A 16,759-nucleotide genomic window follows, 5' to 3' on the forward strand; every position below is an offset into this window, starting at 1 on the left:
ATTGAATAAAACATAACAGAAAAAAAACTATATGACCTACCTTGACTTTGGTAATGATATATTAAATAAAACGCCATTAGCATGATCCATGGAAGGAAATACTGGTAATTTGGAGTTTATTAAAATCAAAAACATCTCTGTGAAAGGTCAAGAGAATGAAAGAAGCCACGACTTGGAGAAATTATTTCCAAAACTTATCTATGATATAAGGCTTATATTTAAAATCTACAAAGAATTCTTAACAATAAAAAAACAAACAACAAAAGAAACAGAGAGAAGGGCAAATCAGGAAACAGACTTACTTATACAGAGCAAACTGATGGTTACCAGAAGGGAGGTGGGGGGTGGGGTGGGTAATGAGTTAAACAGGTGATGGGTAGTAAGGAGGCCATCTATGATGAGCACCACATGCTGTATGTAAGTGACAAATCACAAATTCTACACCTGAAATTAATATTACAGTTTAACTAATTGAAATTTAAATAAAAAGTTGGAGGAAAAAAAGAAAACAACCCAATTTTTAAAAATAGGCAAAAGATCTGAATAAAGACCCAACCAAAGAAGATACACATATAGCAAATAAGCATAGCCTAACTTTTCACTTGAGCACAGTAAGTTAAAATAAAATGAGATATTATTATAAAACTACTAGAGTGACTAAAATCTGATGATTGATAGTCCCAATTGCTCTAGCAAGGATGAAGAGTAATCGGAACCCTAATTCATTGCTGGTAGAAATGCAAAATGTTGTAGCTGCTTTGGAAAATGGTTTGGTAATTTCTTATAAAACTCAAGATAGGGATGCCTGGGTGGCTCAGTGGTTGAGCATCTGCCTTCAGCCCAGGGCATGACCCCGGGGTCCCGAGATCAAGTCCCACATCGGGTTCCCTGCATGAAGCCTGCTTCTCCCTCTGCCTGTGTCTCTTCCTCTCTCTCTGGAAATCTCATGGATAAATAAATAAAATCTTAAAAAAAAAAAAAACTCAATATAGTCTTACCATATGAGCTAGCAACCACATGGCTCAGTAATTTACCCACCTGATTTGAAATCTTATGTCCACACAAAAATCTACAAGTGAAAGATGACAGCATATCTATTAAAAATCACCAAAAACTGAAAGCAACCAAGATGTCCTTTAATAGGTGAATGGAAAAACTGTAGTGTATCCATAAAATTAAAATTACTCAGCAATAAAAAGAAATAAGCTATCAATTCATAAAAAGACATAGGTAAATCTTCAGCTCATATTGCTAAGTGAGACAAGTTGGTATTAAAAACCCCATATACCTTATGGTTTAAATTTTAGGACATTCAGGAAAAAGCAAAACTCTAGAGACAGTAAACACATCAATTTCTGCCAGGTGTTTGGTGGCAGCAGGGTGATTTGAATAGATGAAGTACACGGTTTTTCCTAGAGTGGCATAATTACGTGTATGATACTATAATGTTCAATATAAGACATTAAGCATTTGTCCAAACCCACAGAGCTTTACACCACAAAGAGTCAACCTTAATGTAAGCAAAGCTTTTAAAAATTCATTTAGGAAGACAGGGACAAGATGGAACCAACCTCACTGAAGAAAGTGGAGGAGTAAAGTACTGACCTATATAATATTAGTAAGAATAAAGCCAAAGGGAATTGTGGGTAGCATTTTACTCAAGTTGGTAAAGTTACTTCCTACGGTGATACAGGTTGACAATTCCAAAATGACTAGACAATTATACTGAGCTTGTACATTTATGTAAACGGTGGATGGTGAGAGCCTGGCGGATCATGAGGTGGGAGTTTACAGATAAGCAAGGGGAAGAGGCTGGAATGACCCATATGGTAATGAATCAGAGTCGGGGACATCAGCATAAACTAATGTTTAGCTAAATATAAGGATGGTTACATACAGAAATATTTCTAGACATGGGTGCTAATATTAGTATACATGCATCCATCTCCTTGTTCTGCTAACTGAAAGGGCCTAGGAGCAGGAAGATCCCAACAGCAAAGAACAGACCTATCCCTCAAATCTTGGTTTCTAATTTCATCCTCGAAGAAAAGAAACCGAGGCTCCTTAGAGAAATGGCTGTTTCTAGGATGAGGGCAAAAATTACACAAGATGAGTCTAAAGCAGCTTGCAGTGCCAGAAAGTGAGAAAGTGCGCAAAGAAACAAAAGCACAACAACGGGGTGAGGGGGTGATGTCAAAGGGATATAGGAACCAACTGAAAGCGTTCCCAAGAGCCAAAGGTGGAACAGCTTGAGCAAAAAAAAAATAATAACAAAGTAGTATTAAATTATAACCCCAAATATAAAATACTATCCATGAGTTCATACTGATGTAAACCAATAAAACAATCTCCTGTGCAGAAGAATTCCAAGTGTTGTATATACAGATACTCCATCCTCAAGGAGGTGGAACGTAATTCCTTACCCTTTAACTGTGGGCTGTTGCACATAGTAGCTTTCTCCCAAAGAAAGTGGCACAGCATACCATGCAGTAGAGTATGTAAGTTACTTTACCGTAGAAAACCCTACAAGACGGTACTGCAAGCCAGGTGACCGAGGTTAACATCAACAACGATTAGCCATATCGATGAAATATGATGGGAATGACACTTTACAGCTGTGGTTTCCTCAGGAAAACATATATCCTTAGTCTAACGATGTCAATATTTATCAGAAAAATGGCAGACAAATCCCAACCGTGGGGCATTCTACAAAAGACATTACCAATACTATCCCTCAAACTTCCAAGGTCATCAAAATAAAATGAAGGGAATTCTGAATAACCATCATAGCCCGGGTGGGCTAAAGATTCCTGACAACTACATGCAGTGGGGTACCGTAGGGAGGATCTTGGGACAGGAAAAGAACATTTGAGGAAATCTGAATGAAGTACGGACTTCTGTTAATAAACTTCCTATACTATCCTCACGTGTGGTTTTGCATTTCTAAAACTGCTCTAAAATAATTTTTTAAAAATAATAAAATATTATTTTATTTATGAATAATTAGATTTCCAACAAATAGATTTCATGCTTTTTTTTTTTCTTGTGAAGAACGTGCCAATCTTTAGGGGATACTCCTGCCTCAGCGGATCTAGATCTAGAACATTGGACCACAGAGTCTACATCATGATGAGCCATGGTGGATTCTGTTATCTTTTTCTCAGATATTAAGTTTAGCTTGAATTCTCTTTCTCTCTCTCTCTAAAAAAAATAAAAATAAAATAAAAATAAATTACCTACAACTGCTTCTAGCTTACAAAGTCTTCAACTAGAAGTCTTAGAGGAAGGCTTAGAAAGCCCTGCGCTTTGAGAAGAATCCAGATTTTTCCCTCTTTTTTACTTGTCCTGATTTTCCTTGGATACATATTTCTTTGTTAACTGAACAATACTCCAGCCATCATTCTCGTCTTGGCTATGGTCTCCACAACGCTGTCAGAGTGCGACTCTAAAATGCAAAGATTCTTACCCCACTTAAATCATATTCTTAGCCTGCTTACAAACCTTCAGGGAGTCTCTGAAATCTATAAGAAAATCCGAATTTCATTAACATGAATTACGAGCCTCTCACCTCATTATCCCACCTCATTCTTTACCACACTCTTATTTTGCACTTTCCACCCCAGACATCAGTCTGTTGCCTCTCTCAGAGGCCCTGCAATTTCTCAAGACTCTGCTCTTGTTCTTGCTCTTCTTTGCCTGGAATGATCTTCCAGCCCCACCCCCAACTTGCATTTCCCAGATTCTCCTCCGAATATCCCAAACATCTGTCTCTGAACTAGCCCTACTACTTTGCGACCACACACTTCTATTTCCATCCCAGAAGGTACTTACTCAGTACTAGGCCACAATTTTTGTCTTCACTCAACCTCGTAAGCCCCAAAGCAGCAGTGTATAATCCGTAGCAAGCGCTCAGTGAATGTGTGTTGAGGAAAGGAGAGAGTGAAGGAAAAGTGGAAGGGAGGGAAGAAGAGAAAGAAGGAGGGGTGAGAGGAAGGAACGAAACTCTAAAGAGGATTGCTACCCGAAGAAAGACCCGTTAATAGCCACGCACCTAGAGCTGCAGCACTTGCACAGGTAAGTGGGCTTAGGACATCGGAACTTCACCAGGTCCTCCCTCTCAAACAGCACCGCACACAACTGCGTGCCTTCCTCACACCTTCATTTAGAACAGTATTTGAAAAGCTTCAGGCAAATTATAGGCCGGGCTGATGATACCAATACTGAAAACTACGCTATTATTAGGTGTCCCCTTTTTTCAGAGTCATTCTGAGGAAGATGCTTGGGGAATTCTTGACGAACAACAGAGCTAAGTACTATTAACTCCCAATTTTTCAAAAACTGATTACCTGGTGTGTGGATTTTCCAGACCTTTTGATTGTTCTGCTTCAGGCTATTTAATTGCTCATTAGAGAGTCGAAAGAGGAAGAAGATAAGGCAACCACATCTGTCACTTGCTGGTGTCTGTAGTAAAAATGTTTTAGTAAAGAGGCTGAAATCGTAGACTACAACATGAATTTTATTTTTATATTATACCAAATCCTCATTAACACAGGTAATGGAAAGTGGTCTCTATTCAGCTCACATGTTCCTAAAACTAATTTTGGAAATCCCCATATTGCCACCACTTGGGATTTTTCTGAGTACGTTAAGTGTATTTAATGTACATTAGGCATCCTCATTAAGGCGTCCTTGACACAGGCAAATATATAAATCTGCCAACCAACACAACTGAGCATGTGACTTCCGGTCAAGGGTCAAGTAATGGAAAAAATAGCCAACGACATGATAATTCCAATAGTTTGACTTAAATTGAATGGATATTAAAAAAAAAAAAAACTAGTACTATATATATTTAATATAATACTTTGTGTAAAGGTCTGAATCTAAAACCATAATTTTTGTTTTTCTCTCTCTCTTTACAAACTGCTAATGCTAAGTACTTCTAACTCGCATCCCTTGATAATATTTACCTGGTCATGTTGTTAGATTTTTATTGTCTGGTGTTTTAATACTTGGAAGCATTTATGACTCCTGCCTATCAGACCAGTTCTAAAATCTAAATTCGCTGTTTCACTTCTGAAGCCCAAAGTGCACCAAGCATTGAACAAACCTGTTGGCTATCCAATGTAACAGAGGCAATTAACCGTGCTTGAATGACTTTCTAAATTTAAACCATGCAAAATGGAGCATCTCAAAGGCCAAGCTGAACTGCAGATTATAATTGTCATTTTTTACATTACCACTTTCATAATTTCCCCTACCTTCCTTTTTTATTTTGTCAGAAGTTGCTGTCAAACCTTCGTATAGTTAGAGGCCACCTAAGTCCCCGTCAAAACTTCATATTCTGGATTGCTCCTAATTGTTCTATATTAGTGTTTTCTGCCTCATTTCACGCCTGCCTGACAAATAGGCTAATGAAGGCACTTCTTTCCTTGGACTCTGACAAACAAACGGGTAACAGATTTATTACCTTTTTCTCTTTTTGTAGCTAATAAGTACAAATGTTATAAATTTCTCTACAGGTGGTCAGTCTTCTACAACCTTAATTGTTTTCTCAGCTGCTACTTGTCCATAAAACATGAACACAGAAAATTTAACTTTCAGGAAAAATGACGTGTATCTGCTCTATTTAACTAGGAATAATATCTTGTTTCTTAAAAAAAATGCTATAAATAATATGCACATTATAAAAAAAATACAAATCAATTTACAAGTACACAAAGCTCAACGTTTTTTTCATGTGTCATCACAAATTAAGCCATTTTATCAGCATCACCCAAACAGTAGATCCGCTTGTGTAGCAGCCTTGAAGACTTTCTGAAGAAATGATGGATCAAAAAGACCAGAAATCATCTAATAATACAATAAGATACATGTCTACTCTTTTTTTTTTATTTGACTTTTGTGTGTGTGTGACAGGAAAGGGGAACTTTATCACTACTGTTAAAAAATTCAGCTGAGTAAATGTTAAAGATCTAATTGGTTTTATTTAATGATTCTTGAATCAGGAAGCATCCAATCTAGCAAACAAAAAGGATCCCTAAGGACTATACAAAATGAACTTTTATAGGCAGAGGGGAGCAGCAACAAGAAAGTCATTCTAGGAAAAAAAAAAAAAAAAAAAAACAGGTTATTGCAAAAGTACTTTCCTTTAGGGAACTATGGAGCAGGGGTCTATGGGGCAGATCACTAACTAGTGCTGACCCGGTGATTCCTGACTCACTGGTTTAAGATTCATTTCTGGGAGAGCTGAGACTGTAATTAACAGGGGCTTACTAGCACAAGTGACCCATTTGGGACTTGTTGTCCTGTTTTTAACTCTACTGTCCCAGAGGTTTTGTATGTACCTATTTGCTAGTCAATAGAATGGCAAAAACAAAACCCTAAAAGTTCAGGAAAGCTTGGCTACATTAACATAGCCAAATCTTACACGTTTCATAAAATAATGTTGGGCCATTAATTTTTTTTTATTTAAGAGAGAAAATAACCATTTGGAATATCTACCGATTTCATGATTTTGATTCATTTTTAAGTTTTCAGTGAGGTGTTAGAAACCTACAGAAAGGTGCTCAGCTCATAGCTGCATCACTCTGAACCTGTTCGCAAACTGGACACACCTGGGTAGCGACCAAATTATGAAGCAGAACAATGGCAACCCCCTCGAGGCTCCTCTTATGTCCCCCTTATATCACTATCTTCTCCTTATTCCTAAATTTTCCCGCCTTTTACCATCATAGATTTGCCTTGTCCGTGTTTGCAACTTATATAAATGGAATCCTATAATATGTATTATTTTGATTCTGAATATTTCCATTCAACATTATCGTTGTTGTGTGTGTGAGATTCATCAGTATCATTGCATGTAGCCACATTTCATCCATTTTAATTGTTGTGTGGGCATTTCACTGTTTTTATACACAACGATCATCCACTCTACTGTCGAGGGCAGGTGGAGTATTTCCAATCTAAAGCTATTACAAATAATGCTGCTATAAACACTCTCATGTATATATTTTGATGAATATATGGATACCTTTCAATGTGTCATACATGTAGCAGTGGTGTTGCTAGATCATGGGTCATGTGTGTACTCAGCTTTAGAGATACTAGCAAATAGGCTTCCAAAATATTTTATAGCAATTTACACTTCTATCAACAGTGCCTGAGTGTTTCACTTGTTTCACATCCTCAATAACACTTGGCATTTTCTATCTTTTGTATTGCAGCTCAATCGATTGTATTGCTCTCATTTAAAACCTCCGTGGAAACAGAAAAATGAAAAAAAATAAGTATTACTATCACTAAAATATTTGGCCCTATAAGAAATAAAATGCATGTAGAAATTGGCATCCAGGAACTTTTCAACAATAGCAATAAACTTGCAAAGTATTTCCTGTGATCCTAAGAGATACAGTCATAATCAATAAAGGATTAACAAGGGGCACCTGGGTGGCTCCGTTGCCTAAGCATCAACTCTTGATTTCAGCTCAGGTCGTGATCTCAGGGTCCTGAGATAGGGCGCCTCCCCATGCCCACCCCACTGCTCCCCACCCCCACCCCCGGAACACCCATCACACCCTATGTCAGCTCTGCACTCAGCAGGGAGTCTGCCTGAGGTTCTCTCTCTCCCTCTCCCTGCCCTTTTGCTGCCCCCCCCAACCGCACAAGCTCTCCATCTGTCTAAAATATATATAAGTTTGCTTTAAAAAAATAAGGGATTATCAAATAAATTGTCTTTTAGAGCAACTGCACATGTATGTTATAGCACGTAACGCCGTATTTTGTATGAGTTTGTAGAAGGTCCACCAATGAAACCAAGAAGGCGAAAACACTACACATAGATTCCTTTCAAATGTCTTTCCAAATTATGTGCTTGAAAGAGTCCAAAATTGTTCCTTCATTCAGCTTTGTTATTACCAGGAACTGCCAGGTGCTAGAGATACAAAAACAAGTGATGATCCCTACCTACTCTTAAGCCATTTGAGACTAGCCACAGGTACGAGCAGGTACTAACAACGATGTAGACTAACACGTGTTGTCATAGAGACAAGCACATGCGATATTGAAGCACAGAGATACTACTGTGGGTGAGAGATGAGCCGTTCCAAGAAAAATTCCCAGTGGAAATGAATTTCAAGCTGATCTGTGAAGAAAACAGGAATTAGCTGAAACGTGGATTTGTGAAGAGGTCTTCTAGACGAGTACTGTGTTCAGTACCCCAGCCTGATATTTGAGTTCCCTTTACTGTGTTCTCCCAGGGGCTGAAAAAGCCAAGATAGTCAAGTCTAAAATCTTTTCTTACAAAGACCCAATGATCCCCTGAAGATCTCACCATGTATTCTGCTTCTATACTTGGAGGTAATAGGAGACAATTCTAAGTACTTCGTTCCATAACTTGTATTGTATGGAGCTCCTCTCCATACAATAAAGAATAAAATATCTCTACTTTCCAAATGCACTGAAAGAAATAAATACATAATAAAGATAAAAGAATATTGCCCTAAGTAAAGATAATAACAAAAACCATATGACAAAAATGTTCTAGACAATATATTCAGAGAAAATGGCATCGTTTTGCTTTGTTTTCTCTTTTCAGGACATTTCTGGCACTTAAGAGAGGAAGAAATAACTGGTGGGGGAGGGGTGTCACACTCTAACAAAAGCATAATGTCCTCTTCAGGAAGAGGGAAATAGTTCCAAGTCATTAAAGACAAAATAGGCATTCCATAAAAGCATAAGAATTTGATTGAAAAAGATTACTTCATTCACATGTGTTCCTGCAATTATTAATATAATTTTTAAAATAAAGATGTCAAATTACCTTTGCAGTAGTTTCCAAAATGTAAACTAAAGCTACACTTCTAGCCAAAAGAGCTGTATTGAATTTTTTCAGGTATATTAACTTTCTGTAAATGTGGCAAGGTCAGAGTTTTTGTTCTGAAAGGAAGAATAGACACAAGGATTTTCATGTTCCATTCTATTTACTGACATTGAAATCATTTGATGGGGAGATGTTTATTGGAAGACACACAGACATAGCACAATTCATGTTTAGGGAGATGGATTTCTTGCAATTGTAAAAGTCAATGGCATTTCACAAATGCTCTCAGCACTCTTTATTGACTTTCTGGATAGATATTTCTACTAATGAAATGAGTCAGTTTCATGAAGCCCTGATGACACAGATAAATACCAACTTATTTCAAACATCTCCCAATGTCCTAATACTTTTAGAATTGGTTTCTGTTGCACCTTTTGGAATTAACTTGCTTTGCATACTTGTAACTTCCTTGCAAACAATCTACACGTATTCAGTTTGATCAGCACGTGGGAAATCACTATCTTTAGATAAATAACTGGAAAGTAATAACTGAGTCATGAGGAGGTCAGAATGTAAGTTGGTTTAAAGGCAAAAACAAACAAACAAAAAATAAATAAATAAAGGCAAAAACATTTGCCCCTTATCTTTGCCCCTTATCAATTATGCTACACATAACTGTAGAAAAAACAGATCTGCATACTACTGTAAAAATGTCATATTTTCCACAGTTTCAGTCAGAAAATGCAAATTTTAATTAAGGAAGACATGTAGAAAGCTAGATTACCTCCCTGGGTTGTGGATACCTTCTTCTCAAGAGAGAGAACATTTAGCAGAATGAGACACGGTCTTCACAACCATTCAAGAACACAAAATATTCAATCTCTCTTCCTTTTATCATGACTTTAGAATATTTTTAGGATTAGTATATCTAGTTAATGCTTTTTCTGTCCAAACATTCAGTCTTACCTACCTGGTTGTAAACAAACATCAATCAAAATCTTAATAGACCCTAAAAAGTATTTGTTTTGTTTCGTTTTAAAATCTGGCTTGCAGAAGGTTATTTTACAGCCATGATATCCATACATCAAAACCAAAAAAAAAAAAAAAAAAAGGCAAAAAAGAAGAAGTCAGTCATACACTGGAATTTTACTTTATTATATGGTTTACTGATGAAAATTCTACCTACGTGAACTGGGAAAACAAATGTATACCTCACAATGTTGCTTTCTATGTATATTTCTTGCTCACCCCTTTTGTACCCTTTTCATTTCCATAAAGGATTTGGGGCAATTTGGAAAAAAGCATATAAATAAACCCAAGACTATTAACTCATGATAAAAGATTTTAAAAGAACTATATATAGTAGAACTAAAGAGAAAATGAAAAAAAAAAAAAAAAAAGAAAAAAAATAAAGAGAAAAATTGTATGAAGTCTTAACTGGGGAGAAATAAAACAAATGATTCCAAACCTTACTTTTAAGTTCCTGGCAAACCAGGTCAAAGGACCACACAATGAACTGCATGCTCTCATCATCTAGTAGATAATGAACTCGCTAGGAAAGTTCCCAGCTCTTGGAGGAATTCGTCACAAGGATTTTTTACAAGGGACTCTGAACAAGGTACTGAATGAAGACCTCAACAGCGGATGTTGTCGTTTTTAATGCCACCGAAAAAATTCCCTATTATATCATAGACCACTACGAAAACAGCATATAATATTTAAATAGAGTTCAATAATAAGAAATGTTCAAGAGAACCAGAGGAATAGAGCCAAGCTATGTTATTTTTTTAGTCTTCAAGTTTATATTAAGCTAGAGAAGTAGATGGGAACTTTTCAATTATAAGTGTTTTTCGATTATTTCTACTGGAAATAATTTCACGCCACAAACCTTTGCAATATTAGTAATATTATAGTAATAGTAAAGATGTTGTGTTCACAACAGTGGAGTAACGTGATTCACTCCGGAGGGAGGTATGTCGTATTCACATAACCTCTGAGGAAACATAATAATAATAATAAACATAATAATAATAAACATCCCAGACTGAGGGACACACAACCAAAGAGATTAAGAAATATAACCTGAGAGACAAACACACCCCAGACCAAGAAACACAGACTTACGCTGCTTCCGTTCAAGGTCTCGCTCAGCTAGAGCTTTGACAAGGGTTCCACGTAAAGGTGTTTGCTAGAAGGGCAGGACAGTCTAGGGTTCAAAAGTCCAGGCTCTGGACTATGACGGTGGTCAGACTGCCTGGGTCATGGCCCCACCATGATATTCAAGTTCGCCGGCAGCCTATTCCTCTTTAAAATAAGGTTGATGAAGAAATAAAAAATAAAAAAATAAGGTTGATGCTAACAGTATTCACCCGGCAGGGTGAGGTAAGTACGGAAAGATCAACCATGCAAGCTGTTTAATATGACCCCGGGTGCCTGGCAGCATCCCCTCCATGCTGGAGACACTTGATGCCCTTTGTTGGTAGAAATTAACAGATTCTAGTTATTAGGCACGTACACGAGACAGTGTCTTATTCCAGAGGTGAAAGTCCTGTTCTTCGTTTTTCCCTGAAAAGCAAGTCATCCAAATGCACTACTCCTCACCGCCAGGCCGTTTCGCAGGATACGTGGGACCCAGAAAAAGAAGCGGGACTTTATATCTGGAATCCAATTTTTAATCGCAGACTTCTCAGCTGGGCCACGAGTTTTATAGGATTAGATTTTATTTGTGGTCAGTAGCTGAAGCCTTCACTTCATAGTGAAAACTAATTTACAAAGATTTGCATCCTCCGAAATCTTATTAGACCCAAATGTTTAGCTTTGGGATACTTCAGCAGAGTTCCTAGGTGTTCTATAAAGCTCTCTAAACCTAGGATATAAAACAGAACCCTGTAGCCTCTTTACTTTAAAATGAAAACATACATACACATACGATCAGCAAGCAAACAAATAAATTATTAACCTTCTTTTGATAATGAGCTGGAGATGGCGCTTATTTCCCTGGTCATGGCGCAAACGTTAGAATGGACTCCGGCTCATGGGCTGCAGAGTTCAGAATCCAGTATGAACTTCATCAGAAATCCATCTCGGTAGGAAGAATTCTATAATTATACTTGACGCGTCATAATAAATTTTTAAATATATTGACATTCTTTTGCTTTGCCTCTTATCTTCTGTGCGATTTAATCAGAGCCCTTTGAAACATGGTTCCTCTTTTGTCTTCTGCTTGAATCTAGAGACAGAAGTTGGAGAAAATTTTCTGATATGAATGTCATTGAACAAACTTTCTTCAATAATTAATTCACTCTTCCAGCTGCATATTCTAACAAATATTTATTGAATAGTTACTGTGTAATTTTTCTTTTCCTAAAAGGAGAAAAATGATGAGAGAAAATCTCATTTCTTAGAGGGAAAAAAAAAAAACCTGGAAAAGCCATCATTTATCGAGTACTTATGAGCCAAAATACCTAAGAGATGCGTACAGATGTTTTTACTGTTTCATCAATTACAATCGAAGTTTATTACAATCAAGTGACTTTCAGCAAGTCACAGGCTAAGGAGGGCACAGCCAGGTGGCACCTCAGGGCTGTCCCACCTGCACACCTGTGCTCTGCACAGCTTCCTCTCCTGCTGTCAAATAATTTGTAAAGAAGAGAAGCCAGAGCATAAATATATACTGACATGGAATATGACCAAAAATCTCTTAATACCTAAAATCATTCAGTAACCAAAGACGTGTTTTAGGGGGAAAAAATAAGGCTAGCCTATATTCTATTCCTAAGAAAGATCACTCTTATTCAGTCCGAGAGTGTACCAAAAGTTTTAAATCATGCTTTCAAATTCTTTCTACAAGCCCAGTGCATTTTTGTCGTTCTCCCATTCTTAGCAAAGAGCCTATGATTGGCTCTTTGTCTGGGTAAAATTTACAGAGAAATTTTTATTCTTAGCAATAGTAATAGTGACAGATATTTCACGGTTAAGGATGAAAATGAGCCAGAACAAAACTATGATTCCGTTTCTTCGTGGGCCTTCAGGAAAGGGCAGCGTTAGGTCCAAAGGTCAAGATGCTAGCTTGCTGAAGGTGATAGTTTCCATTTACATTTTCCTGCTGTTTCTTCGCAGTCTCCCTTTACGTACATTTGAATTTTTCATCTTGATCTAAAAGCAAGGGAGTGAGCTTATCTGCCTTATCGAGGCTTTGTATTTTAAATAAAACTCTCTGCATATGGCTCGCCCCCTGTTTTTGAAATCCAATCCATGGAATGAGAATAACAAAGGGCGTTGTTTGAGGAAACATTCCCCTCCCACCTCAGTCCCTGAAGCCTCAGGGCTCAGAGGCCCAGAAAGCAATGAACTGTCCTTGGAGGCCCACGGGAAAGCCCAAGTGTGTTTATGCCTGTGCTCCTTGTCTTCCTGTTCTGGGGTGGCTCACTGACTGGCGTAAATTGTTTAAATCTGTAGGTTTTCGTAATGACCATGTTCATCTTTCAGCCAACGTGAAAACAAATCTGAGACCTGACATAATGCATTATTTTAAAAAGAGAGAGAGAGAGGGAGACCACTTAAGAGGAAAGTACACAGGTAAACAAAGCATTCCCTAAAACCATCACAATTTCAAATGTAAATGCTGGCACTTATCGATATTTATCTGTTCCATATGGATTCCACATCTGAAATATATTTTCCGAACCGTATACCTTGAATTGGCATTAAAGCTCTTGTTCACTGGTTATTGAGCAAGGCTGCATCTGGGAAACAGACTCTGTGGATGCAGTTGTCTGTTTATTTTGCAAGTGCAACATTGCCATCTACAGGATGTGCCATGCCACGGTGCTACCCTCCTTCCTTCGGAGCCCCGTTTACAATCCCAACTAGAAGCCACTCGGTTGAAAACACATGTGTCCAAAATCAGTTTGTCCTGTTGGCCACCACTGTTCGGCGAATGTTCTAGTAATCTCACAGCTCACCCCCCACTACCCTCTCCCCGCCAAAAAAGAAATGCATTAGATGGACTTTGCCCCAGCTTCTTTGGCTTTGGAGACTGTGTTAGGGGTTTGCTCAAAGGCTGCACCATGATCCCATTAAGGAGCTGGAGAAAAGCTGGTATCCACACGAGGTTGCATCAAGGGCCAGGCGTTGCACCTCCTACAAATACTCTTGCAGTTGGCTGCATGTGTGTTGCATACACTTCCTCACAGAATTCAAATAACAAATATTTGAATAACAAATAACAGCAAATTGCCTTTCTTTCACAGATTTCAAATACCAAAAGAGCAAAACGTCTTTCTCCTCCAACAAGGAGGCAAACGCCACAGAGTTTACTTAATGAGTCTAATAATCTAATCAGACTTCATACCATTCAGACAACACGACAAAGGCGAAGCTCTCTGCCTGTTTTGCAAATGAAGAAACAGAGGCACATAACGTGCTGACCTTGAAAAGCTTAGTTCCCTGTCAGACTGTCTTATTTTTGAAAAAAATGGGAGAGTGAAAAGGAGAAACAACATAACTCATTTTCTCCATTTTGACACACAGACTAAAATATGGGCTGGGAAAAAATATAGAATATACAAATGGTATTAAGAAGCTATTTTTGACTGCTCATTGCGACCTCAGTTCCGTTGAAATTGGAATTACAATATTTATTAGAAAAAGCTTGAATGTTTCAGGAAAAGCTATTACAGTTTCCTAGTATATTCCTAATCTCCTTTCTTGGAGATATTGAATATTAGGATGTATAATTAGCTCACTCCAATTCCTTAATTGTGGCTTGTCTAGAGACTAAGGGATGGACACGATAGAGTCCATGTGCATCCGTGTTACCCTACCTTCCTGCAATTTTTAAAATCAACTCCCAGAATAAGGAATGGGGAATCTACCTCAGTATAAAAAAATCATATAGTCCATAAAATTAAGCTGACTTTGTTACCACAATTCTAACTAGAAAGTAGCCTAGAAAGAAACAGTAGTGTGTTGGTGCCAAAGAAAAAGCCTCATTAAAAGGAGAAAACAATTTTTAAAGACTCAGTATCGGGGTTTCATTTCAAATGTTTACTTCGGAGTTCTTCGTCACATATCCAGCATATCCTCCGGGTGTAAGAACCAAATTTAGAGCGAAAGATTAAAGGAAAAAAAAAAATCTTAGCCACAAAAACAAATTCATTTTCTCTCTAGTCCATCTACATACAGGTTATCAAATAAGGGACAAAATGTTTACATGGACTAAACAAGCAGCTTTTGATTCAAAACCAATTATATGAAATAAGGGTCCAGTCTTCGGCTGACGCCAGTATGGTTTTCCTCTTCGAAAAGCAATTTATGTATCATCCAGTGGTAGCAAGAAAGAGAGGGCACCTCTTTTATAGAAACTTTTCTCAAGGTCCTCAATGACCCCAACATTGGCAAATCCAGTGGGAAGAACTTAGACCTTACCCTACTTGACTCCACAGCACCCAACACGATTTTCCCCTCCTTCCTGAAACCTTATCTTCACTTGCCTTCCAGATCAAGGCACACTCCTAACTCTTCCTTGCAAGACATTGGCCACCTCTCTCTGCCCCTTTTGCCACATCCACTTCCTCCTTCTGAGCTCTGAATTCTGGCACGCTCCTGGAGATCAGTCCTTACACCTGTTGGCTTTCCTAGTTATACTACATATCCAGATTCTTTCATCTGTCCCATGCTTTGTACATCATCCTTACCCTGATGGCCCCCAAATGTACATGACCAGCCCCAAATTTTACTTCCACTATAGGTTCCTCTGTCCAACTAACTCAACAGCTCTATTTTAGTATCTAAGGGAGCATCTCATGCTTGATATGTTTAGAACAGAATTTTTTTTTTTTTAACTCTTCCTACACACCTGTGCTTGCTTCTTTTTAAAAGTTTCCTATCTCAGGAAACAATACTTCTTAGGCACGTCATACATGTTTCTTGAATTTGTTGTGCCCAAGATTGCGAATCCAAGAAACCACCAAGGAGCCGACACCAATGTAATCACACGAGGGTTTAATCACAAGCTCGAGCTTGGGTCCAAGTATACCCGACGCAGCGGAGCAGGGACTTGGACCCCGAGACTAAGAAGCATAGTAGTGTTATAGTGTTATAGGGGTCCGTGGCCAATGAGATTGTAACATATGCAGAAAGTTGCACAGTCATGTCGGTCCACACGCAGGTGGCCAATTGAATTACGATTCACCATATAGTGACCATTTGAACTAGCCTATTATTCTGGTTAGAATTGGTGCACAGGTTTGGCGGGCAAAAGAGGGGTTTTCATTCCTTGGTGGTTAAAGGTCAGAGGCCCCACATTCCTATGTGTGCTGGTTTCTGATAAGGGTGTGCTTAATAGCTAAACTAGGGTGAGGGAGTGCCTTAAACAATAGGCAGGTCATGTGTGGGGGTTTACATGAGATTGTGGGTGTAGCTCAAAATGGAGTTAGTCCTGCTCTGCTTGTCCAGGGGCAGGGGATTTTTGTAAGATTTCCTGGGTCCCACGGAATTAAGTTATAATTAATCAACATAAGAGAGTACTAGTGAGGGATTGAGACTGTGGTTAGGTGCCCCTGCTCATGCTCTCTCTTTCTGATAAAGAAATAAAATTTTTTTTTGAGATTTTATTTATTCATTGGAGACACAGAGAGAGAGAGAGGCAAAGACACAGGCAGAGGGAGAAGCAGGTTCCATGCAGGGGAGCCTGATGTGAGACTTGATACCAGGACTCCGGGATGATGCCCTGGGCCAATGGCAGATGCTCAACCACTGAGCCACCCAGGTGTCCTAGAAATAAAATCTTTAAAAAAAGAAAGAAAGAAAGAAAAGAAGAGACTGTGGTTAGGGAAATCTTCCCAGTAATGGAAAATGTAATCAGAATTTCCTTTACAGCACAGTAGGGCTTGTATGAAGGCGGTGAAACAAAAGACCACTTGCCATCCACACCTT

The 16,759-nt window shown here is 38.3% G+C and overlaps 1 long non-coding RNA gene across 1 annotated transcript in view; it reads right to left on the bottom strand.

The window, feature by feature from the left end:
* LOC140622138 (uncharacterized) overlaps window positions 1–11,898 on the bottom strand; it is a 36,985-nt gene extending 25,087 nt beyond the window's left edge. Inside the window, exons 1-2 of the long non-coding RNA XR_012021833.1 lie at window positions 11,781–11,898; window positions 4,347–4,461 (exon numbers count right to left, since the gene is read on the bottom strand). This is a non-coding gene — a long non-coding RNA (uncharacterized lncRNA). The remainder of the gene's footprint in view (window positions 1–4,346; window positions 4,462–11,780) is intronic.
* Window positions 11,899–16,759: the final 4,861 nt, after the last annotated feature.

This window comes from Canis lupus, chromosome 31 (assembly GCF_048164855.1).
Source record: "Canis lupus baileyi chromosome 31, mCanLup2.hap1, whole genome shotgun sequence".
NCBI classification, from domain to species: Eukaryota; Metazoa; Chordata; class Mammalia; order Carnivora; family Canidae; genus Canis; species Canis lupus.